General features: G+C 55.0%; 2 long non-coding RNA genes across 2 annotated transcripts in view; one reads left to right on the forward strand and one right to left on the reverse strand.

Annotated features, from left to right (window-relative positions):
- Positions 1-13,485: 13,485 nt before the first annotated feature.
- LOC121029430 (uncharacterized) overlaps positions 13,486-24,171 on the reverse strand; it is a 34,812-nt gene continuing 24,126 nt past the window's right edge. The window contains exon 3 of the long non-coding RNA XR_005789725.1: positions 13,486-13,781. This is a non-coding gene — a long non-coding RNA (uncharacterized LOC121029430). The remainder of the gene's footprint in view (positions 13,782-24,171) is intronic.
- Positions 22,635-24,164, forward strand: LOC121029429 (uncharacterized). Its single transcript, XR_005789724.1, has 3 exons — positions 22,635-22,759; positions 23,629-23,822; positions 23,957-24,164. It is a non-coding gene; the product is annotated as an uncharacterized LOC121029429 (long non-coding RNA).

Raw genomic sequence — 24,171 nt, forward strand, 5'->3', positions numbered from 1 at the left:
TCTAATTCGTGCTGTAAAAGTCTGTCAGCTGCTAGTTAACAGCTCCTCTTAGCCCTGAGCCTGGGGGGAGGGGGAGGCCTCTGCTCGCAGGAGCAGTTGGGCCTGTACCTAGGGTGTTGTTTCTCTCCCTTTTCCTTGTTTTTTTTTTTTTTTTTTCATTTTTGGAATGTGAATATAAACTTTATGGAGGGGCCTGGTCTCTGTTCACACCGGGTGCTAATAGCCCACAGCTGAAAGCAGAGGGGTGCAGAGGAAAACGGGGAGGTGGAGCCCCCAGAAAGCTAGGGGGAACCAGGAAGGGCTGTGGAGGGGCCCAGGAGGCGGTGGAAGGATATTTAATATTGAATTTGCTGCCCCCTTTTTTTTTTTTTTTTAATGTGGAAACTTTTAGACACAAACCGGCCCCTGTGTTTAAGACATTAAAACATCTTTAAGCATTTTCTGGTTTGAGTTTGCTCCGCAGCCGTCCCGGTTCCTGGAATGTATTTTATTTTTCTTTTAAGTCGGTGAGAGCAGAAGGAGAAGGAAGGGGGGTGGGGGTGGGGGGGAGTGCATTTTCAACAGATTTTTCTTTTTCTTGTTCCCGGGGTGGGGAAGAGGGCTGAGGAGAGAACAGGGCTCCCTGTGTCTGATCGTTAATCCCCAGGAATCCCGCTTGGCCTTTATGGCCGATGCACTTGCTGACACGAGATACACGTGTACATTCCCGGTCCTTGTCTGGGGCGTCGCCCGCCCTGGGAGGGGGGAGCGGGGAGCACGCTGGGTCTGAAGTCGCGCGCACGCTGGGGGCGGCGGAGGAGCGCGGTGGCCAGGCGCAGAGGGCGCGGGTGGCGGGCGGGGACCGGGGTGACCCGCCACCCAGCGCAGGGCCCGGTCCCCCTCTCCGCCCGGCGCGCGGCCGAATCTCGCCCACTTCCGCTTGGCACCCGGGCGGCCGTCTGCCTCGGCCGCCTGGGCCGGGCGCCACGCGTGGCAGGGACGGTGACTCACGCGGCCCCGAGGCAGCGCTGGAACGCGCACGTGTGGCAAGGGCCCGAAGGGCGCCCCGCGCCGGCGCCCTTGACCTCAGGGCGCAGCCCTAATGCCCTAGAGACGCTGGCGACTTGAAGGAGGAGGCCCGGAATCCGGATTCCTGGGCCGCGGGGTCTGAGCCAGGACTCCGAAGAGCCTTGGCGGGGAGATTGGCTGGGGTATCCGCACAGAAACTTCGCTTGCTGCGGAGCCGCCCTGGCCGGGAGCGCGGCTGACACTTAGATGGGGGTCCCCAGGCCACGTCTTGAAAGTAGGGCAGTCACCCTGGCACTACTCCGTCCTCATGACGGGGCCAAAGAATCGGCAGCCCAAGGCTGGAAGCCTACATGAGCGCGCAGTAGGTGCCCAATGATTGCCGAGTTGGGAGTTCTTCCATCAGTGGTGCGTCAGAGCTTCATGGCCCCTGAGGCCCCAGCCCCACTCCCAGCTTTTCTGGCAACCCCTGCCCCTGCCGGATCTCTGGTCTTCCATTTGAACAATGGAGAGGGCCAAACACCTTTTGCGGGAAGGAGAAATGCTTCGTTTTCTCAAGATGGGGGAAACAGGACGGAGGTGCGTCTAGGAGATGCAAATTGGGCCGGCCGCCTGCCCGGAGGGGGTGATGGGGAACTTACTGGGAGTGTTGCGAGGACACATTAGGGTCTGGGAAAGTGTTCTTGTGAGGTCATCTGCCTCCTACCAGAGAGGCAAAGGAGCCGCTGGGCAGAGGTGGTGAGTGTAACTTGTTCCCTGTGAGGACCCCGCCCCACTGCAGACCGCCTTGGCTTTCAGGCAGGCGGGACAGGCTGGCACAGGGCTCGGGGAGAGTCTGGGGGTAAAGAGGAGACCTGTTCGAGCACCAGGCACCCGGAACTCACAGAGCCTAGTGCGTGCCACTTCAAGAGGTTGAGACGCACAGAGTCTCAGAGGCAGAGAGGGCACCAACCCTGCAGAGGCTGGGAGGCGCTGGTGGGCAGAGGACTCGCACTTCATGAAAGTCGGGGACTTGAAAGACTCGTTGCAAGCAGGATTCGTTTCTCCTTCACCACCCAGTAGTGTTTCAGAGCGCCCCGCGCCGTCTGGGGGTGGGAAGGCCAGCCGGGTTGTCCGGGAGCTTGCGCTCCCTGAGGGGGAGGAGGAGTAAGTCAGAAGTTAGCGGAGGGAAAGCAGCTGCCCTGGTGATCTCAACTCCTGAAGTTACCTCCTGACCTGGACTTACCTAAGGTCTTATGAGGATGTCCCTCCTGCTTAAGGGGATTTTGTCCTAAAATTAGAAGGCCTTTACAGGTCAGGAAACCTGAGCTCCATAGGTCCCTGACTTGCCGGGTGCTATGGCACTGTGGCAGGGCCAGACAATCGTCACACCCCCATCGTGTAGCCTCGGTTTCTGGTCCCTGCCGCTTCTAGCCCAGCGCCTGGGTGGCACTCCTGCGCGCCCAGCTAACGGCAAAGCGAACACTGTGCAATCCAGCCCCCATCCCCGGAAAAGAAAAGTATCCAGGACCAGCCTTACTTCCTGAAAGACTCTCTCTCCTGTTCCCCTCTCTCGGGGGATGGGGAGCGAAGAGCCAGACCTCGCAGTAGGGGGCAGATAAACAAGCCTGAGAGGCACCCTCAAGGCAAAAAGTGGTGGGTTCCCTGGGGGAGGGGGGGGCGGGGAGAGAGGGAGGGGCGGGGGCCTGATAGACGCTTTCCGAAGAGCCCAGCGCGCGCTCGGCCCTCCCAGGACGGGCCGTTCCAGCCAAGCCCCACGCGCCCTGTGCTGCACATTTTCGGGACCCTGGAGGCGCAAACGGTTCTGCCTCCGGGACGCAGTTATTTCTTGCAAACCGGCGGGCCCTGCAGTAATTTGGCTCTGAAAATTGGTGCCACAGAAACAGCTGAGAGCTGGCAAGGCCGGCGCCCCCAAGGGTCAGCGTCTGTCAGTCCGCATTAAGATATGCAAAGCCGAGGCGCCCGCGCAGCCTCCGATGCCTCTCGGCCTGGTGCGTAATTGGTGTCAACTGTTTGATTGCGATAATTGCTACTGTCTGGGGAAGTGGCTTCCAGGCCCCAGTGGGACAGAGCCAGGTCCTCAGGCGGCTGGGCCTGCTACTGGCCCCTGAGAGCTTCCCTGACCTCTGGCTCATCTGTCTACTGTTCCCTGAGACCTGCAGGCCTGGGACTTCAGAGGGACTCCCCATCGAGTCACTCCCTTTCTCTGAGGCCCCCCCCAAGACCTGTCCCCCCCCTCTCGCCGCCGCCACCGCAAACTACATCTCCTGGAGGGAGGAGGAACAGGAGGGTGTAGGCCTGACTCCCTCCCGGCCCCACATTTCCCACCCCAGAATAGTCTCAATAGCGATTACCTTTGGCCATTATCTTGGCTGACCCTCACCAAAGCCTGTGAAGTCAGTATTATTAAGTCCTACTTTAGAGGTGAGAAAATGGAGCCTCGGGGCCTGTTCAGCAGCATCTGTGGCCTCTACCCACCAGATGCCAGCATCACACACGGCTCTTCCTGGTTACAATAACCCAAAATGCCTCCAGAAATTGTCACATGTCCCCAGTTGGGAACCACTGGTTCCAACTGGGCCCCCATGATGTCAGGAGCCAGGTGTTTGGCAAGTAAAATCAGTTCAATGGTTCAATGCTTTTAAAGAAAAATTTCCACAGCACTTGTCGTTGTAGAAGAAAGACGAGGCCTGGGTGGGGAGGGGCTGTAGAGAGGTGACTAAGGAACCCTTCCTGCTGTCAAAGCTTAGCTTCCTGGTTAAGCACATGGAGTTTGCAGTCAGATGGCCTGGGGTTTGAATCTCAGCTGCTATTTTACTAAGTGAATATCTATCCGTGCCTCAGTTCCCCCGTCTGTAAAATGGAGACAATAGTAATTACCTCATAGACTTACGATGAGGATTAAATGAACTATTGTTGGCATGATTTAAGAACAGCCTGGTACAGGGGCACCCCGGGGGGCTCGGTCTGTTAAGCATCCAACTTCTGCTCAGGTCATGATCTTGTGGCTCACGGGTTCGAGCCCCGCATGGAGCTCTGTGCTGACAGCTCAGAACTTGGAGCCTGCTTTGGATTCTGTGTCTCCCTCTCTCTCCCCCTGCGCTCACGCGCTCTCTCTCTCTCTCTCTTGCTCTCAAAAATAACTAAATGTTAAAAAAAAAAAAAAAAGAACAGCTTGGAATATAGTAAGCACTCAATAAGGGTTTGTTAAATAAAAGAAAGCACTTACAGTCTACGTAAAGGGTGGGGAGGTAAGGGATTCTTTGGTGTCTGCAAATGAGTATAATGTGGTACAGAATCAGGCAAGGTTTAACCAGAGGCAGCCATGGTGGAAGAAGAAATTCTGCCTGGGAGACAGAGGTGGCTTTGGAGCTTGAGGGGCTGGGGGAGGCTGAGTCTTTAAAGAGAAGGAAGAGATTAGGGCCTGGGGTCCACATGCATTAGGAGCTCTGCCCTGGTCAGTCACCAAGACAAAGCCCGTTTCACGTGTGTGGAGTGGGAGCAGGGAAGGTGACAGTGCTCCTGAAGGCAGCCTGATGTAAAGCTGAAATGAAGACCCCCTCCTCCAGCAAGTCCTCTATGACCCCTTCAGCCGTGTCAAAACAATCCCCTATCCTCTGAATGTCTGCAACATTGCTTGCTCTACTCTTTGGATGTGAAACCAAATAAAGCCTTGTATGATCCTTCTTTCCAGCTACGTACTTTGTGCCAGGCACAGGCAAGCCCTTTACAGTTATTATTATATTTCTGAATGGTTATGTCCTTCATCATTACTAGCATATTTATTATGCACCGGACGATAGGATAATATAGACTATGTGAACTATTTTATTTAATCCTCACACAACTCTGTGTGCCCATTGTATAGAGGTTAAGAGCGTGGGCTTTGGAGTTTGAACCCAGCTCTAACACTTGCCAGCTATGTAAACTGGATGCACACAACCCCTGTGAGCCTCAGTCTTCTCATCTATAAAACGGGCTTAGAAAACCTACCTCCTGAGATGCTTTTGAACGGCCAATGAGCCCATGAATGTGAAGCACTAACAGATGCCTAGACCGTGGCACAGGTACACTGAGAAACTCTCTAGAATCTCTACATTTATTAAATAACAACAATCACAATGATTAAAATATGTGGCCATTTGCCTCTGTTTTCTTAACTCGCCCGGATTGGGGAGGGTTTGGAGCCAAGGTCTCTGGAACACTGGGGCTGTGGCTGGGGCTGTGGATGTGCAAACCCCAATGGAGAACAGCGGGGGAGGGGCCCTGGGGGGGGCAGTGGGAGTGGTCTACCCTGGGTGCAGGCAATGAAAGGGTTCATTGTGTGTAGAGAATGTTAAAACAACAATAAAATCAAGTAGGAGTCGGTCTGCTTTTTTCTTATCACCATGTACCAACAATTCTGTGTTCGTGATAAAATACTCTTCCCTGGGGAAAAAAATAAAATAAATCTGTTGTCCTGTGTTCTAAGCAATGACTGCATTGCTGGGCTTCCAGTGGGCCCATCTCTGGTACTTCCTCTGTCACAAAGATGGTCCACTACCTGATAGTTCATTTGAGGGACTCTTGGGGAGACAGCCAGCCCCCAGGCACTCCAGACTCCTCAGCTACACTCCTGATTTGGGGAGGAGGTGTGTAACAATTCAGAATCTCCGGAGCTCCCCGTAGCTGTGCACATTCCTGCATTTACAGAGTACATTCAGAGATAAGTGACGACAGAGTAGCCAGCTCAAGGTGCCTCAGTTCTCTTGTTCATGCAGAGCATCTGCTGAAACACCCAGAGTTCACTCTTGGGGGAGCTTTTCTTCCTGTGGTTCCCCTCCCCCGACCTCTGATAAACCGTGAACATAATTTTTTAAGTGGTAATCAGATACTTTTGTCTTTTCCGAACTGTAATATTCACTTTATTATTTATTTATTTATTTATTTATTTATTTATTTATTTATTGGTATGATCATACATGTTTTAATAGAACGTTTCAACTGTCTGTCTTTTCTGGCCATTATTATTTATCTGGTATGGACTACTGATTCATTATGGTGCTATGGGGGCCCCCCCTGGGTGGCTCAGTCGGTTGAGGATCTGACTCTTGGTTTCAGCTCAGGTCATGATCTCATGGTTCATGGGTTCGAGTCCTGTGTTGGGTGTTGGGTGTTGGGCGTTGGGTGTTAGGCTCAGTGCTGGCAGTGTGGAGCTTGCTTGAGATTCTCTCTCCTCTCTCTGCCCCTCCCTCAGTTGTACCCTCTCTCTCTTTCTCTCTCTCTCCAAATAAATAAACTTAAAAAAAAAAAAAACTCCTCCTACTATTAAGGTAATAACTTGGTCTTATGGGGGCATGTTAAAAATGACTCACTCAGGTCGCCTAATACTTAAGTAAGCCAATGGTCTGGAAAGGGCGCCCCACAAGGCTACCGCATCCGGGTCCTCGCGGCTGCCCTCCGGGCCCTGGAACCCCTCCTCATGCAGTGGGCAGCGTGGAGCTTCCTGCCCAGCTGCTCCGTCCCTCCCACAGCAGCCACTGCCGCAGCACCCCTCTCAGTCTCCTCCTTCGGCTGTGACCCGGTAGGGAACCTCCTCGGAGGAGCTAATAAGTGGGTGGCTTCAGGGGCAGACACATTTTGACACAGGCCCCAGCCTCCCAGCAGGACCCGTTTGGGTCCACAGCGTATGAGGGAAACTGAAGCCCAAAGACAGGTGATGCCCAGCCTGAGGTCACCCAGCTGGTCGGCGGGTCAAGGAAGAGCTACGACTCAGCACCCTTGGCCTCCAAACTGGTGCCCTCCTCGGGCACCACTCAGTCTGAGCCTAACAAGGACGGTCTAATGGCAGGACCGTAGTCACCAAGGGCAGGCCTCAGTGGATGCTCTTTCTGGCCAGGAGGTCCATCATGGGGCCCCTTTCTGAGACCAGAGTAGCCACCCCCACCCCCAGCCTGCCCCTCCCTCCTTCTCATTCCCCCCAGTGTGAGCTGAGAGCAGGGCCAGGTATGTGATGGAATTCTCTAGACAGGAGTCCAGTGACCCGGAGGCACTGGCCTTTCCCTGAAGAGGTGGGATGGGCCTTAAGCCAGACCTCGGTATCCCCTGGCCTGGACTAAGGAGCCATGGGGTGGAGGGAGACGTACCCTGTGACCCAGCTCGGTGAGGCTGCCCCTCTTTTTCAGGAATAGGGAAATCTAGGGTCCCTTCAAGGCCAAGACTCCCAGCATCCGTGAGTTCTACTTCCAGGAAGCCCCTCCCCCCTCCCCGCTGGCTCCGCAGCTGCAGTGATGGTTGCTGCTCCCATTTCAACCAGCACCAGATCCATTAATAGCATCAGTTTTATTTGCACCAGCCCTGGCTCCCTCCCTGCTCCCCGGGGGCGCTCGATCCAGAATGCCAGGCCCTGCTTCCTTTTCTCCTGGAACAGGCTGACTCCCTCCCTTGGGTGCCCAGGGAGTTGGCAGGATAATAACCTGAGAGAGGAAAACTCTCTTCTCCCTGCCTTCTAATCTTCAGCGCTCACCAAATTAGAAAAGGCCTCAGAAGCCCATTGGGCTGACTGCCGCTGGGGATGTCATACCATTAACCCCGGGGCCGCCTCCTGCTGGTATGGGCAAGGGGGTGCGGGGGAGGGGGGAGGGTGTCGCAGCCCCCCAGCCCTTTGCAACCCCCCGCCTCTAAGCAGGAATGGAACCCACCTCGGCGTCCATTTCCCCATCCCCACCTCCACCGGTTGGCATGAAACCTCTACCCCACCCTCATCGTCCCCCTCCCCCCTCCCTACGCCCCGCGTTGGCACCCCGCCCTGCCAGTTGGCACAGATTTCTAGAATAGCCAGAAGGGCGCTTGGATGCCAGTCCAAGCCCCCCCCCCCCCCCATTTCACACATGAGAAAACTAAGACCCAGAGAAGGGACATTTGTCATCCGGTTCTTCCTCTGGGACCTAGATCAGCTGGCTCTTCACTCGTCCGTTCAGCAAAGATTGGCAGCTGCTACTATTCTAGGCGCTGAAGACACAGCAGTGGGCAACGCAGATAGAGTCCCAGCCTCCTGGAGCTCACAGGCTTCTTCCTGGAGGCGTCGCTGACGTCGCCGACGCTGGGCTAGAGGCCGCCCACAGGGGACTGCAATGGTAGGTTGACTTGGCCTCCCCACTGGACCAAGGTCATCTTCGCAGTAGACCACGTGCTGCTCAACTCTGTATCCTGGGGCTTGGTATGGAGCCCGGCGCATTCGGATGCTCGATACGTCTTTACTGAAAAGTCATGACTAATGCTCATGTAGCACTTTCCCTGTGCCAGCACTATTCCCATTTTAGAGGAGGAAACTGAGTCCCAGTGATGTTCAGTGTCTCATCCAAGGAATCCAGCTATCAAACAACTCAAATCCAGGCAGTCTGGTTCCAGACCCCAAGTTCTTCACATTTTGCTGTGAAGGAAGGAAGGAAGGAATGTCACCAATCATGGGGATGCCAGGCTTCTCTGGTCACCTGTTCCCATGCCTCAGGGTCAGAGAGTTCTTTCTTCCACCTGACACAAATCCCTGCACCTGCAAATGCCATGCCAGGCTTTGTTTTGCGACTTCCAAGCAGATAGGGCATGCAGATGGCCCCTGAGCTCGGTAGGATCAACTCACTAAGCACAGAAACCATGCAGGAACTGGGCTGGGATTCCCAGCGGCCCCCCAGGTATGAATTTCCATCTCCTGCCATCCCAAATTCTACCCACACCACCCCCTCCAGAAAGCCTTCCTGGGCCTTTGGAACCAGCCGGAGCAGGAAGGGGTCCAAGCCAGCCTGGGTACCACCCAGCCTGGCATAGACTGGTTGTTCTTTCTAATGGCCTGGGGCAGGGCCCACAGTACGTGCCAAGTAAATGTTGGTTGCTTGTGTGACTGGCTGGTTCTCCTTGGGTGGCGTAGTGAGAGCCAGGTCTGAATCCCTGCAGCCCTGCTGCAATGAGCTAGGAGACCCCCGGGGGAGGTCACCCCATCTCTAAGCCTCAGCCTCTTCGCATGCTTGGAGGGGCTGGACCAGACAGCCTCTGGTTACTTTCCTCTGTGAAATTCTGGGTTCAAGTGTAAACATCAGTTCCCTTTCTGGGTCATCGGGAAGCAGGATCTCCTTCCTCAATCCTGAGCAAAGCTTGCCTGCCGAGACAGGTGATCAAATGACAAGCATCTTCAAAATGACCGGGAGGGGATATGTCATCTTCAGGGAGGGACCGGGCGACCTCTGGGAAGGATCTTTTTATGGGATCTGGGAAATGGGAATGAGGAACGGGAATAATGCCAGGGCGTGCTGTGAGTATCCAACACGTTTTCCTGCATTCAAGGCTCCCAGCCTCCCTGAGGGGAGTGTTCTTGTGCCCATTTTACTGACGTGGAAACTGAGGCTCCTCCTGAAGCTCATACAGCATGTGGATATCTGAGGGAGGAGTGGGATAGGTGTGTTTGACTCCACAGACCTAGCTGTGTCCTCTAGCTGTCCTGGTCTGCACGTACCTGGACCACGTCCTGCCCCTGCACTGGGTGCCATAACATCCAGGTATATGCTGGAGGCAGGAAGGACACGTATGGGGCTACTGTCCTCATGCTACCTCTGCAGAGCCATTGGTGTGTGTGTGTGTGTGTGTGTGTGTGTGTGTGTGCGTGTCAGAGAGAAAGAGAGAAAGACAGAGGACACAGGTGAGCTAGGGAAACATTGGAAGCTTAGAGGCGCGGGGGGGGGCGGGGAAGAAAGAAGGAAAGAGTTGAAAGAATACAGAGGAAAGGAGCTAATACGCAGAGTCAGAAGGATGGCAATAATAACAATAATAATAACAAGGATAGCACAAACCTTGCCTTTTTTTTTTCCAAGCTGAATGTGAACTGGAGCAGGGCTGAGGGGATTAATCTCTTAAAAACTAAGTGCCGTGTGAGGAGACAGGCAGTGATTAAGGTTTTAACTGATCAGTCTGCATCTGACAGTGAACCAGCTATTATCTTAACGGAATCAAACGAACATTCAAAGCCGTGCTCAGCCCCAAACATGAAAGGAGATGTCATCTGCTGGCAGCTGGCAAGCCGCAGGGGGAGCCGAAGGGGAGAGAGGAATGGAGGGAGAGGGGAAGAGAGGGAGAGAGAGCAGCGTGTCATGGGCTGCAGGAGGGAGAAGGGAAAGACAGGAAAAGAGGAGTGTCAGGGACCACAGAGCCACTGCTGCAGCCCCACGGCCTCTGGCCTCTCCCCTGCGCACCCCCCCCCACCAGATCCGTGTCCCAAAGAGCAAGTGCGGCTGTCCAACACCCCCCTCCCCGCTACCCCCCACCCCCCTGGCTCCCGCTCAGGACCTGCAGGCCCCCCACTTCCTGAAGGGACAAGAGGGGACGTGATGGAGGCAGAGGCTCCCACGCTCCTGAAATCTGGCTTTGGAGACCAGACTCCAGCCTCTTCCCCCACGGTTCCAGCATATTGAAGGCCCAGGAAATTCTTCTTAAATAAATGAGAGAAAGGGGATAAGGGAAAAGAAACAAGACAAAAGAGAGAATGCCTTCGGGAGGCACCTAGGTTCATTCATCGCTCATTTCATTCTGCCGGCCGCCCAGCAGGACCCGAGCCGGGACCTGGTACAACAGACTCCACAGCCTGCAGCAGGCCTCGCTGGGGATTCGGACCCAGGCCCCTCTGGCCCAAATTTCTCCATTGTCTCCACTTTTTTTTTTTTTTTCTTTTGGCCAGAAAAGGGGGTAGAAAAGCAGAGACAGAACCCGGAAGTCCAAGGACAAACCAGAGAGAGGCGCTGAGATCTCTTCCTTCACTTTCATCCCACTTTCCCCAAACAAGGGGATTGGGTGCCGGGGATTCTAGAAAAGGCTTGCCCTGGGTCCCTAGGCCTGGACGAGTGCCTGCTGCACGGTTTGTGCTCATGGAGTGTCAGAGGAGGGGCTGAGGGAAGGGTGTGCTCCCAAGGCGAGTCCTGCAGAGGCGAGATGGAGAGACCGCCCTGGTACTGGCCCGAGGCCTGTTCCACCCTCTCTGGCTCTGACCACGGAGAGGCCTGAGCCGGGGGGACGGGCGGCAGGGTCCTGGCCCCCAGGAACGCCAGAGGCAATACCGGCCCGTGGCTGCGTGGGGGTGTGCCAGCATGCTGGAGAGAGGATGAAAAACATTGGGAGAAGAAAGGTTTACAGAGACAAAAGGAAACTATCTGAGAAATCCGAAATACGGACTCACACCCGGGGACCCTGTATATGGGACAGTTATCTTTCCTGTGGCGCTGGTCCTCTAACCGCACTCTCCTTCCCTTACCGACTCTCACCCACTTGAGGCGACATCTGTTTCTCCAAGAAAACAGACATATGGCCCTCCTTTTTCCCTCTTTGTCACACACTTAGTCACACACACACACACACACACACACACACACACACACACGGAGAGCCAGTCAGTGCTGGGTCCCTGCTCACCGTCTGTTATTCAGACTGCAGGCCTGGTCAGGTCCATAGCCCCCTCCCAGAATTCCTCTGTTTTGGTCCAGGTCTACACTGGGAGGCCAGGTGGGGTCCAGCCCATTCTCTGGGGCCCTGCACCTTCCTGAATGCAGCCTCTAGGCCCGGCCAGGAAGCCAGGAAGCCAGGGCAGAGGCCGGGAGCCAGGGATGATGGGACAAATGGGCAGGACACAGGGTGGCCCCCCCAGAGCTGCAGTGATTCCCTCCCCCCTCTGTCAGTCCTGGCCCTTTCCCTCTGCCTCGAGCAGGGTTCAGGACATGCCCATCTCACGCCTGAATTGTGGCACTGGCCTCGTAAACCATTGCGCTCTCTCTCTAATCCACCTGTATACCCCTGCCAGGGGTCTCCTTCTAAGACAGCCCAGATGGCATCCCTCCCTTGTTAGAGACCTATCATAGCTCCGGTTGGCCTGGAAGGATCAAGTCCCAACAACTCTGGCGGGGCTTATAGGCTCCTCAGTCTGCCCCTCCCCCTCCTCTCTGCCTTGGCTTTCTCTGCCCTCCCTCCACCCCCACCCCTCCACAGCCAAGCCGTGCTCTCCATCCCTGAGCTCGCACATCCTCCGGCTTTACAATACAGTCCATCCCTCCCTCCCTGCCACCTAGCCGGTCTCCTCTCTTTAGGGATGCTGAGGTGACCCTCACGGCAGGTCAAACACTGTTCTAGGGCCTTTCCAGGGAATAAGTCATCTTCTCTTCCTTCACTCTTACAAAAAAGAAACTGAGGCCAAGGGAGGTTAAGCATCTTGCAAAGATGACAGAGACAGAAAGCGGCGGAGCTAAGATTTGAAAACAGGGAGTTTGGGGCCCATCCTGCCGTTCGGAGGGGGTCCCTCTCTCCCTCCTCCAAATCTCCACTGGCCACCGAGCCCCGCAATCTCTTTGCCCTCCAACTTCCTCAAGTATGTTATCTGTACCTCTCATGGGCTCTTTAATTACACAATACCTTGAATTAGGACTTTGATCTCTGTGTGTGTTAATTTTATCTCATGAACTAGATTATTTATTATCAGGAGTATACACTGTTTTTGCCATTACTCTTGTAGCCCCACACCCCCACGCCAGTCACCCAGGACCATGCTAGGCATAGGGTTAGAAATAAAAATAGCACCAGCTAGCATGCGTCGAGTGCTTCCTCTGTGCCAGGCACTGTTCTAAGTACTTTCCTTGGATCAATGAAGTTACACTCCGCAGATGGAAAATTAGAAAACTTAAGCGCTTTTCTTGCTCAAGGTCATGGCGAGTGTGGTAACTTAAATTCTTCACCATTCCCCTCCCCCCCCACCCCGCCCCAGCGAAGAAAGAGGTCAAGTTTATTTCTCGTCCCCTTGAACATAACCCATAATGCCGCAGAAGTACAGAGCTGCGCCCCTCCTGGGCCGAAGCCTTTATTTAGAAGGCTTGGGAGCTTCCACTTTTGCGCTTTGGAGGCTGTGAGCGGCTGTGCGCAGCTAGAGAGGATCACGTGAACCGATGAGGGCTCCAGGGCGCACAGAGAGCAAGAGGGCAACCACCCCAGCATCCGGATCAGTCCTCCAGATGACTACAGCCCCAGCCCCCGTCCACCACAATGGCAAGAGAGTTCCGCAGAAGAACCGCCAAGCTGAGCCCCGCCAGCCCAGATGCTAGGAGAGTGAGCCCAATGGTTGTTTTTTAAGCCGCTCTGTTTAGGGGTGGCTTTGTTACACACCGACAGGTGGGTCCTGTTATTATATCCATTTCTCAGAAGAGGAAGTAGAGGGAGGGATATGGAGGTTATGTGATTTGCTTGCCTAAGGTCATGCAGCTTTGTCAGTAGAGAGTGGGAGTGAGGTGAGGGCCCCCGTCCTTGTGACTCGGAGCTTGGGGAGAATGACACGTTGCAGCAGGACGCTCTCAGTTAGTGACCGAGGTGGACCGGGTACAGGCCCCAACCAACTGTATTCAGTGAGTACACCAGGAGGTCACAGCCGAGGGGCTGAGAGGACAGGACTCTGATCACCCCACCCCCCATACCCACCTTCATTGATCTATTTTCTCTATAGAGCGTCCACAGATGCTTCTCTTTGAAAAATGTGTTCTCATTTTCAAACCACTGGACCAGATCGCTTCTGAGGCCCCCTTCTAGCTCTGACATTCCAGGACTCCATGAATGAGTGATGGGAATGAATGGAGGGCAGACCATCAAACGGCTGGGGGTTCCGTCTGGATGAATGATGGGCACAGAGAAGGACCGAATCCATGAAGCACTGAGTGATTTGGAATGCAGGAGAGTTCTGGAGCTTGGCAAGAGAAAGGTAGGGCGGAAGGTGCTGCTGGAGGCATCTGCAGGGATGAGAAGGGAGGGAGGAGGTTAGGCCTGGGGGGGGGGGGGGGGGTGGGGAGGAGGGTATTCACCGTGAGAAGACAGCGCATGTGCTTGGGAGCTGGCAGGCACGGGGTTCAATCCCAGCTCCGCCCTCTACTAGGTGCTGGCCTGTGGCCCTGGTTTTAACCACTCTAAGCCTCAGCTTTCTCACCCATCAAATAGAAATAGTGGAGTAGCTATCTCATAGGGCTGGCATGGGTGTATGAGAAAACACAGGTGAAAAGCGTAGCCCAGTGCTTGGCACTAGGTAAATGGTAGCTGTGCCTTCCTTTTAGGAAACCCGCAGTGACTTGTACTCGCTCAAGCCCCAGTAGCATAGCTAACCCCAGGAGGCCCAGAAAGGTGCCCTCCATGGGTCCCCAGGTAGAGGGACACATAGAATGTATGTCTGGGGAAGGGAAATGAGAGAAGTAAAGCAAGATCTGAGGCTTACGGGGCTTGGGGCATCGTGCAGAGAGAGAGCAGGGACATGTGGCGGGCACCCAGACACCCCAAGCCTGCCAGGAGCTGGGCACCAAGCTACAGGCTGCAGAGGAGACGGTGCGAGGGCTGGGGCAGGGCTGCCTCACCAACAGGGATGTTAAAGAGGTCATGTAGTGGAACGAGCCGCACAAAAAGGCTGGGAGTGGATATAGGAGGCTCAGATTCCACCCCGCCCTGAGATCTACCAGGAGAGAACCATCCCTTTGGCTTGCGGGGGTCCCCAGGATCTAGTAAGGAATTGGCAGCTCATGGCATGTGAGGCCAAGCCCAGGAGTGACACAGAACAGAGCTCGCGGGTCAGAGAGACAGCGCTCCCTAGTGGCTAAAAGCCCTGACTCTGGAGCGGGGCAACTGGGGTCCAAACCCTGATTCTGCCCCTAACCAGCTGCATGACCTCGGGCAAGTTACTTACCCTCTCTGTGCTAAATGCGGCGGCAGAGGTCATGGTTCCTGATCTCACGGTGCTCACAGTCTGGCTGGAGAGACAGATGCTCAGGAAGAAAGCTCGCCCCCACACAGGTGGCAGGTGGCATAACCACTCACAAGAGAGAGAGGGTCGGTGCCTTGAACTGGAGCTAAGGGGAATTGGTGTGTGTTCTTGGAGAGGTCTTCACGGACCATGAAGTGCCAGCCGGGTTTAGAGAGATTAAGGGGAAGGTATCCAGGGAGAGGAGGACCTAGACACAGGGATGCAAATGGTCTGTCCCACGGGAGCAGGAGGGGGTTCCCGGGTCGGAGCTAAGGCAGAAGGGGCCCTAGGGAGCCAAACACCTTGCAAGGAGGTGGAGGAGTTTGAAGCTCCCAGCTACCTCCGCTCCCTCGGGGCTGAGGCAGGGGTAGGGGGCACCAAGACGAGTCAGGAGGACTCAGAGTGCCTCCGCTGAGGCTACACCCATGCCGATAGCCCCTGCCAGCTGCCCCAGCCTCCCAGGGTCCCCAGGGTCAGGCCATTACAGGGTGAGATTTATCATGGGCAGGTGTGCTCCAAGACGGTATATTATCCAGGATTATGAACTGTAACAGGATAATCTCTCTAATGTAATTCAAGCTCTCGACATGGCTTATGGCTCCTTAATGTACCTCAGACTGAAGAATTACAAGAACATTCTCCCCCAAGCTCCCCGTGTCCCTCCCTCCCTCCTCTGTCAACCCCTAAATGATTTAGGCAATTGCCTGAAGCCGGATCTTGGCATTAAGTCATAATTCAGTGCAGTTCAGTAAACATGATGGGCAAGGAGATTTTCCTGGCCTGTCCCTTCTCCCACAGAAGCCTCTCTTTCCTCCTCCGTCCAAACCCATCCCCCCACTCAGGGACAGGCTGGATATACGACAATCAAGGAACCTCAGTACACTGGGACTCACCCCAAGATACCCTCAGGACACCAAGGCTTAAGCTGCCAGGTTTGGGCTTGGGGTCCCCAGGTATCGAGGATGATACACCCCAGGACCTCACACCCTCCAGAGGGAGAAGACAACTCCAGAGCCACAGAATAATGTCAGAGCCAGGGATCTTAGGAATGTTCTGGTCCTGCAAATCAACCCTGTAAACTCCTACCCCTCAGGGAAACATTCAAATCTTCTGCAGGCCACACCACAGAATATTTTCCAAATTTTATCTTCTATAGTTTTGCCCCCTCCTAGGAAAAAAAAAAAAAGAAGAAGAAGAAGAAAAAGAAAAAAGAAAAACCTTCCCTGGGGAGCTGTGATCCCTACAACTGGAAATCCTCATCTGACCCAGCTCCTTTCACTGTACAGGTGGTGATCTTGAAACTCAGATGGGTCTTTCCTAATTGCAGCTTATGTTTATTGAGCAGTTACTATGTGCCGAGCATTTTCCTAAGTACTTCACATGATTCATTCATTTAATGCTTCCAAAAGTCTTTCATCAGGTGCTATGATTCTCCATTTACTGGTAAAATAACCGAGGCCCCGAGAGGGGAAGTTGAGGCCACAGGTCCATTAATTTGGAAGCTGCGACGTGAACCCAGGCAGACTGGCTCCAGAGCCTATGTTTCCAACCACTGCCCTACACCGAACAGGTTCATATATATAGCACTTGAACCCAGAATCCAGTGTGCTCCTGCTGATGTAGCAATGGAACAGGGCAACAGGGTCTTCTGGCTTCTAGACAACATCAGTGCATGCTCACAGTGGCCCTTGAGCCCCTTTTGCTTTCCAGTCCCTAGGATGATCAAAAAAATCCAGGCTTGCCCTTCACCAGCCAGTGGGAAGGCTACTAAAAAGCCCCTCAGCTCAGTGCAGGTAAGCACTTCCTCTCCTGCACTCTCTGTGCCCAGCCCCCACCTCACTCCCTTACCTTCAACATAGAGCTAGAGGCCCCTCTGGGCTGCCAGGATCCAAGGGAGGCAGGAGAAATCTCCCCTGCGGTACTGGGGGACCACAGGTTGGGAAGAGTTGCTCCTAAATTCATCTCAATAAAAACAAGGCAATCCCCCCGGGCAAATCGTGGCATCTGTCAGTGCCTTCTGTCTGCACGGCATTGGTCCTTCCCTAATGTTCTTGACCTCGGCAAGTCGCTTCGTCTTCTGGTGACTCATTGTTCTCATCTCTGAAGTGGGCTAATAATAGCACAAGGACTAAATTAGAAGCTGCAAGTTAAAAAAAAAAAAAAAACACTTTGGATAAAGCACTCCATACTCAGAACACATGCGCACACGCACGCACACACATAGGCCCCCCCGGTTGAGTTGGTCATGTAGGTGTGGATTTAGTTGTGTCCCCATGCTCATTCCCACACTCATACCCTCGTAAAAAGAGATTCAGATGAGTCGTCTGCCTCTGATCTCTAGATCCAGAATAGACTAGCTCTGAGGTTATACCGGCCACTCTGGACCAGTCTTGGCATTTAAGAATCTTTGCCCAGGGAGAGGCTGCTACATCCTCAGAGGGGGCCCCTGCCAGATGTAGAAGGAATTTACAATCTATAGTGTTTGCTCATTGAGGCGTATAAACGCAAATGACACTGGGTGTAATGGAATGAACACCAGCAGAGGAGTATAAGGACACCTGAAGTCATGATCCTGCCTCTAGATTCCCTTTCCCTGAACCTCAGTTTTCTCATCTGCAAAGTGGGATGTGGGAGGAGGTCTCAGGTCCCTTCCAGTCTAACATTCTGCTTTAGGGTTTACTTCCTTGGCAGATATCCCCTGCACCTTTCCTCTTCTGGCCTCTTCCTGCTCCCTTTTCGTGGTCCCCCCAGCCCCACCTCTTCTTGCTCAGAGACTTGTTATTCCAGGAGGTGCCACGAGGGGGAGCCTACAATTGGATGTCTGGGGTCAGGAGGGAAGCCAACTCAAGTGAAAAGCTAGGGAGGTAGTGGGCCAGTCCCCAGAGACCCCAAGACCAGGATTTAAATAGAAAGTTGAGGGGCCCAGAGATGGGGCTGTAAACCACAAAGACCACCCTCTACACTCCAGAAGGACCGAGATCCTGCTTTACGGTATTTCTTGTCCTCTGTCATACACTTCTAAGTGCATATGGTGGAATGATCTCATTTGACCCTCAGTCTAGTCCGCGAGTCACGTGAGCCAGGTGGAATTATCTAGCACCTCTACAGTTGGGGGGAACGGAGGTTCAGAGAGATTCCAGGCTTACCCAAGGTCACACAGCCAACTTGGGCCAGGGCTGTCGTCGATGGTTCAAGTCACCCAACCACTGGCCCAGGTCCCACTATGCATGTCCCTGCCTCTTCCAAGACCTTACTCCAGGCCAGGCACACAAGGGACCTTCAGGGATGCTTCTCAAATGAATGAGGAGGCCCTCTGAATTAGGGTGCAACTTCCCTGGGGTAAGTCTTCTCTGCCTCACGTTGGTCAGCATAGGCACAGAACTAGTTGACATGTAGGCTCTACTTTCTACCCTTCGCTCTAAACTTCCCGAACCATAATGTTCCCTTCCTACCACATTGCCTGCATGATCCAGAAGTGCTTGGCTGGTCATGGCCTCGCCAAGAGCCCTGGCCTCCTTTCTTTACCTTCCTAGTCTTGCCCAGGTATGTCACCTCCTTCAGGGTAGCCTTTTCACCCCCTCCCACTGTGGGAAGAGGTGGAATCAACAATCAATTATTATTTAAAAGTCATTAGAGGGGCGCCTGGGTGGCTCAGTCAGTTGAGCATCCGACTTCGGCTCAGGTCATGATCTCAAAGTCTGTGAGTTCGAGCCCCGCGTCGGGCTCTGGGCTGACGGCTCGGAGCCTGAAGCCTGCTTCCGCTTCTGTGTCTCCCTCTCTCTATGCACCTCCCCCGCTCCTGCTCTTTCTCTCTCTCTCTCTCTCTCTCTCTCTCTCTCTCTCTCTGTCAAAAATAAATAAACATTTAAAAAATAAAATAAAAAGTAAAAATAAATAAATAAATAAAAATCATTAGATAGCAGTCCGAGCTTCTCCACAATGGGCACTGAGTCTCATTCATCTTGGACTTCCAGGGCCCATCAAAAACTCAGGTCAGCCATCAAATACTCATCTTGGGTACTGTCCCCTTGTGCCTCTACCCTGGGGACCTTTATGAAGAGGCATTTTAAGCATATGTGGCCTGAACAAACGAATGACTGATTGGCGTTCCCCTTCCTTCTTGCTCCGTCCTGATCCTTCAATTATTGGGAAAGGTAACATTTCTGAAGATGCTTCAGAACCCCCCTTCGGCTGCCTTCAGCCCCTCTAAACCACCAGCTAGCTCTCCACACCTTGCGCTAGTAATTTCTACAGCCAGCTTCCCCCAGGCTCCGCTTCTCCAGGTGCCCAAAGGCCTTCCGGTCAGTGAAGCAAGTGAGTCAAAGGGAGGAGGTAGTCCCTTCAGTGGGGGAGGGGAGCCCTCTTCCATCCCTTCCTATTGCCCAGCTTAGCCTCAGGTCTCCCCTCCCACAAAACCTGCCCTACACTTCCCACCCCTCCCCTCCCCACCCCACCACATGAAGTTACCGAAGGCCTAGGCCTGGACATTGAGCAGGTAAGGTTTAGAAGGAGCCATGGGAGGGGCGCCTGGATGGCTCAGTGAGCTGAGGTCCAACTTCGGCTCAGGTCATGATCTCACGGTTTGTGGGTTCAAGCCCCAAATTGGGCTCTGTGTCGACAGCTCAGAGCCTGGAGCCTGCCTTGGCTTCTGTTTCTCCCTCTCTCTGCCCGTCCCCGGCTCACGCTCTGTTTGTCTCTGTCTCTCAACAATAAATAAATGCAAAAAAAAAAAAAAATTTTAGAAGGAGCCATGCGACTCTCAAAGCACAGGGAGAGAGTTTCATTGGATCTAATTCACCTGTACAGGTGAGGCAAGTTGGGCCCCGGGAAGGGAAGGTGACCAGTTCATTCCGTTTACTCATTCATTCAGCAAATATTTACTGAGTGCCTACTATGTGTGTAGCCCTGTTCTAGGACTGGGACTCCTTTGAAAAGCCTCTGCCTTCACAGCAGGTGGGAGGAGACGGACAAACATCAGCACGTACGTACGGTGGAAGCATGTTACGTGGTGATAAATGCTACTGAGAGATGCAGGGGAAGGGAGATGAGAACCTTGTGGGTGTTGGCAGAGGGAGGGCAGAGAAGACCTAAGCAAAATGAGAGAGGAAGCACTGTAGGAATCTAGGGAAAGATAGGCCCAGGCAGAGGGAATAGTAAATGCAAAGGGCCTGAGGCCGAAGAGTGCCATCCTGCCTGTGGCACAGTGAGGAGGCCAGTGTGACTGGAGCGGAGCGATAGGACAGGGATAGGAAAGAAGGGCAGAGAGGGGATCAGATCCTGGAGGGTCTTGTAATGACCTGTTTCTCTGGCTGAGATGTGCAGGTATTAGCAGATTTTCAGCAGAAGAGGGACGTGAGTGATCTGACTTTGGCTTTAGAATGATAACCCTGGGGGTGCCTGGGGGGCTTAGCCAGTTAAGCGGTTCACTTGGGCTCAGGTCATGACCTCACAGTTTCTGAGTTTGAGCCCCTCATCGGGCTTTGTGCTGACAGCTCAGAACCTGGAGCCTGCTTCGGATTCTGTCGGTCTCCCTCGCTCTCTGCCCCTCCCCTCTTTGCACTCTGTCGCTCTCAAAAATAAATAATAAATATTTAAAAAACTGAAAAAGGGGCGCCTGGGTGCCTCAGTCGGTTGAGCGTCCGACTTCGGCACAGGTCATGATCTCCTGGTCCGGTCTGTGAGTTCGAGCCCGGCATCGGGCTGTGTGCTGACAGCCTCGAGCCTGCTTCGGATTCTGTGTCTCTTTCTCTCTCTGCCTCTCCTCCACTCACGCTCTGTCTCTGTCTCTTAAAAAAAATGAATAAACGTTAAAAAAAATTTTTTTTAACTAAAAAAAAAAAAAAAAAAAAAAACACAAAAAAACAAAACCATAACCCGGGGGGCGCCTGGATGGCTGGGTTGGTTAGGTGTCCGATTTTGGTTCAGGTCATGATATCAAAGTTCATGAGTTCCAGCCCTGCATGAGGCTCTCTGCTTCAGATCTTTGTCTCCTCCCCCCTCCAGCGCCCTGCCCCTCCCCTGCTCGCTCTCTTTCAAAAATAAACATTTAAAACTTTGTAATAAACAATAAGATAATAAAAAGATAACCCTGGCTGCTCTGCTAGGAACAGACTGAGAGGGACAAAGGATACGGAGGGACAAGTTAGGAGGTGTTGCAATATCCCAGGCAAGGGAAGATGGTGGCTTGGAACGGTGGGGTAAGTGGGTAAGTGGTGAAGAGAAGCAGATTCTGGACATATTTTGAAGGCAATGTAAACAAGATTGGCTGAGGCATTTGGATGAATGATGACAGCGAAAGAGAGGCGTTGAGAATAACTCCAAGATTTTCTTCCCCAGCAACTGGAAAGATGAGGTGGCCCTTTTTCGAGATGGCAAAGAGGGGACGGTAGTAACAGCCGGAGGGTGGGGGGAAAGACCAGAATTTCCAAGTTGGACAAGTTGAATTTGAGATGCCCTCTGGACGGTCAGGTGGAAATAGGAAACAGGATTTAGGGGCCTGGGGGTCAAGAGAGAGATTACGGTAGAGCTAGGAGAATAAAAACAAAATCTGAAATCTCGATTCCCGGTAAAGCTCTTTCCAGTGCGGAGAGGACTCTCGCGCGGGTTGAAGGAGTCAAATACCTGCGCTCAAAACCTAGGGCGCAAGGAGAGGAAATACGGTAACCCCGGCGGCGCGCACGCCCCCAGCCCCTGCGGCCCCTGCGCCGGAGCTGGAGGAGGTTCGGGGACCCGGGCCGCGCCCGGAGGGGGCCGGCGACCTCGGGGAGCTTGGGTGAGGCCCGAGGGGGCCCAGGGCTCCGCTCGCTCGCACGCATCGGGGGCGGGGCAGGGGCCGCTCGGACTCGGGGGCGGATCTCCACTGAGGTCTGGGTTTCTTCTCTCAGCAACGGTCTTGACTCCTTTCCTGGAGCCACCGTCAGATATTTACTTAACCTCGCAGTTCAGCCTCCCAGGGGCCAGCAGGGAGGGACGGAGGCAGGGAGGGGAAGGCCGGTGGCCATGGGGAGCGAAAGGGAAACATTTTCTTCCCTCTGCACAGGCCCCGCCTGCCTCGCTCCCTCGTGGGGTCCCTCCTGCCGCGGACCTCCAGACTTTCGGGGGTCAACCAGTCCCTTGGGTTCCCAGGGCATTCACGCTAGTCCACCTCCGTGGATTTAAGAACTAGGAAACCGGCGGTGGGGTAACTTGTTCGAGGACCTACAGTGAGTCTGAGGCGGGGCCAGACTGCCAGGCTTTTGGGTCCCCCAGCCCTCGTCCAGCAAATGAGCACCCGCGGTGCGGGGAGAGCCCACAGATACGGGTTCTATGAGAAGCCCCCACGTTTGCCAGCCTTGCGGCTTCGGGCTAGACACTTCACCTCTCCGTGCCTCCCTTTCTAGGTGTGTAAAAAGGGAGTCATCACTCTTACCCTGCTTCCTTGTCTCGTTGAGGGACAAATAATTAAAAAAAAAAAAAAATACCAGCTGCCAATTGCCGAGCCCGGGTGAGCCTGGCACTGTCCCGGGCTCCTCGCACAGGGCCTACTGTTGTCCCCCCGGCTTTGTACACCCTGCCGCTCATCTAGTTGGCCAGAGATGGGAGCTAGAGGGAGGAGCGAGGGGAGGCCCGAACCGAGCTCCCAGGCCTGAAAGGAGCCCCCCACCCTCCCCCCCCCAAGCCACGGGCCCCGCCACGGGCCCAGGGGTCAGTGCTGGGGGCACTGGGGGAGGGGAAGCCGGGGGCCAGGGGGAGCGGAAGTCCCTGCTCCGAGGCCCCACTTCCCCCCCCCCCTCCCCTCTGGCCGGCCCCGGGGCAGGTGAAGAGGGGACCGGGCTCCGCTCCAGGTGGCGGGGCAGCGACGGGGGTGGAGAAAGGCAACAATAGCACTTTTATTTGGGACTGTTTGGCTCTGAGCGGGTGGGCGGAGGAGGAGGCGGCCGACGGGGCTGCGGGGGAGGGGGTGGTCAGCGGCATCTGGCTACACACCTGCTCCTGCTTAACCCTGTGCGTGCTGGGGCTGGGCGCGCGGCGGGGGAAGGCGGCGCGGCTGCGGGGAACCAGACCCAGGCCGCGGAGTGCGCGCCTGCCGGGACGGCCAGCCTCCGGGATCCCTGGCCAGGCCCGGCGGTCGCGGGGGGCGCGCGAATGGGGATCCCTGGCGGGACAGTGCGGATGCCCCGTGCCCTCGGCGGTGCCCCTCGACCTGCATTGGCCTCTCGGGTACAGCCCGCGGCTCCGGAGTCGGCCTCCAGCGCGGCTCCGCGCGGCTCGGGCGGGAGAGGGAAGGCCAGGGGGTGGCTCCAGGGCCTCGGCGCGGATTCCCCGCCGCCCTTCGGGCCATTCCGGGAAGCCGGCCTTCCGGAGGCGGCGCGGCGGCCACGGCCATGCCAAGGGCGCGGGGAGCGGGCCAGGCCCAGCGGGCGGCCGCCGGGCGGGGAAACCAGTGCTGGGCGCGCCCTCTCGCGCTAAACGCTTCCAGGCGCGGCTCTGCAGGTGAGCCGGGGCGCCCAGCGCACCCCACCCCGGCGCCCGGGGCCTCGCCGACGCTCCCTGCCGGCAGGGCGCCCGGGCCGTCGAGCCCCGCGCTGCACCTGCCCGCGCCGGGACCCCTGCCCGCCCGCGGTACCACCCCTCCCACCCCCGGGGCTGGCGCGCTTGCCGGCCGCACAATCGGAGCTTGTTTGTGGGCGGAGGAGCCGCGCCGGGTGCGGCGGCCCCGCGCCAGCCCACTGATCCCATAAAATATTATTTGTGTTTAAAAATTCCAGTAATTGGCTATGCAGCCGCTTTTTCCGAGCCCCTTGCCAAGCGCAGTAAAATCTCAGTCCGGCCGGGGTTATTTTCATCATGCAAATTCCCATTTCTGTAAACAGGGTTAAAGCCTCTGGAAGAGGCCGGGCTAGCACCAGAGAAGAAAAGCAGAAGGATGTGTTCTCCGACTCTGGGAGGTAGTCACACTGGGTCTCCATTCCTGTGATGACCTGGGTAACTGAGGAGAATTATTCAAATAACCCACCCCCCTCTCCCAGTCGCTTTACTTTGAAAACCAGTGCCTGGACTATACTGGGTAAAAAATCCCTGGTTTTCTCAACTTTCCCTTCGCTTTTTTCATTTGAATAACTTACATCATCAAATCATGGAAGCATAACTCTCTCTCTCTCTCTCTCTCTCTCTCTCTCTCTCTCTCTCTCTTAATCACAGGAGCAAACTGAGGCTCAGAGAGGAGAAGCGACTTGCCCAAGATCACACAGCAAGTTTGTGCCAGAGCCTGGGCTAGTACATAGATTGCCTGAAGGCCTATCGGGGAGAACCCCTGTAGGGTTTTGAAGAGGAGGAAGCTGCTGCCGGTGCCCCTGTAGCCAGCACAGAAAGCCCCAGGGCCTGGCTCTGGGATGCTGACTGTGGGCACAATCTCG

This window comes from Herpailurus yagouaroundi, unplaced genomic scaffold (genome assembly GCF_014898765.1).
Source record: "Herpailurus yagouaroundi ecotype Mexico unplaced genomic scaffold, PumYag 139, whole genome shotgun sequence".
Lineage (NCBI taxonomy): Eukaryota > Metazoa > Chordata > Mammalia > Carnivora > Felidae > Herpailurus > Herpailurus yagouaroundi.